Source organism: Triticum aestivum, chromosome 4B, assembly GCF_018294505.1.
Source record: "Triticum aestivum cultivar Chinese Spring chromosome 4B, IWGSC CS RefSeq v2.1, whole genome shotgun sequence".
NCBI classification, from domain to species: Eukaryota; Viridiplantae; Streptophyta; class Magnoliopsida; order Poales; family Poaceae; genus Triticum; species Triticum aestivum.
In genome coordinates, this window is record NC_057804.1 from 5,670,556 (window position 1) to 5,671,840 (window position 1,285).

The window sequence follows — 1,285 nt, forward strand, 5'->3', positions numbered from 1 at the left end:
AACAATCTCAAGACAGGTTGGATCTTGGAGCTTTTCTATGCTCGGTGTTCAGAGTAAATCACCAATCATCCAACTCTTGCTAGCATCATCACCTTTCTTTCACAAACTCATCATACGTGTCCAAAAAATGGATCAACTGAAACTACTAATGGTTTGCTGAAACTGCAAGCGCCCATCACTCGCAGATCAATCTCAACAATGGAGCTCAATGTTCTGCTCTACTTATCACAATAAAAACACGGGGTCTAATAAACTACCCTATTACATCTCTCGCAGAGAGTTTTTTAGCCAAAGATAAGAGGAAACTCCCCCCGACTTCATCAATTTTACTCCTTCAGCTAGTCCACGCGATCCTAAGCGCAGTTCCCCTCTCCGACGATCCAAAAGTCGTAAGCACCGGAGAAGTATAACTCCCTGGACCTCGAAACATAAGATTTTTCCACTGCCTGGTCATTGCCCCCACCTGATCCAAAACACAATGCGTACTTACTTCGCCATCTTCTCCCCTGAAAGACAAAATCATTACGCAAAAAGCCATAAGCTTCATAAGGTAGCACAAGTGAAGTGGCGGTGTTAAGAGCTTCACAATGCTTCTTTTTCTTCCAGAAGGAAGATCAAATGTAAAGGATACAGGAGGAGTGATATTGGAAGATTCGGCAATCACATCCCAAATTTCTCTAGCAACAATGCAATCAAAGAGCAAGTGTTGCACGGGTTCCAGTTCATTGCATACTAGTACCACATCAGTCTCTTATGTTGAATCTCGTCAATTCATATACGACCGCAAGTCGCCTAAAATATCAACAAGAAGCCCAAGAAATCGATTGGAACCGCATTAAGCGGAGGATGTGCCTGATTGGAAAGGAGGGATTGTGTCGGCTGAACGTGCGAGGACATGCTTGATTTATTGGCTGCTTCGCATACGTGTAATTAATAAAAAGACCAGAAAAGGAGGGGTTTGTGGATTTAAAAAAAGAGGGGGCTACGGGGGCTATTGCCCCCTCCCCCCTCCCCGAGGAAACATTAATTTTTCAATAATTGTTTATACATGGTACATACATCCTATAATTATGTTCAGAGAATGCCAGCAGCATGATTAGTGTCCATTGAGTATGCACAGCGGGATGGCGCAGGCAAGAGATTGGGCGGCCATAGGGTGGCGTAGATGGTGTCGCGTCGTTCGCGGCATGCGTGAGGTGCGTGGACGTAACGAGGGTGCCCAACTCCACCACGACGACCTGTAGTACTCCCAATATCACCTCCACAATGCCAGCTTCAAAAGGAT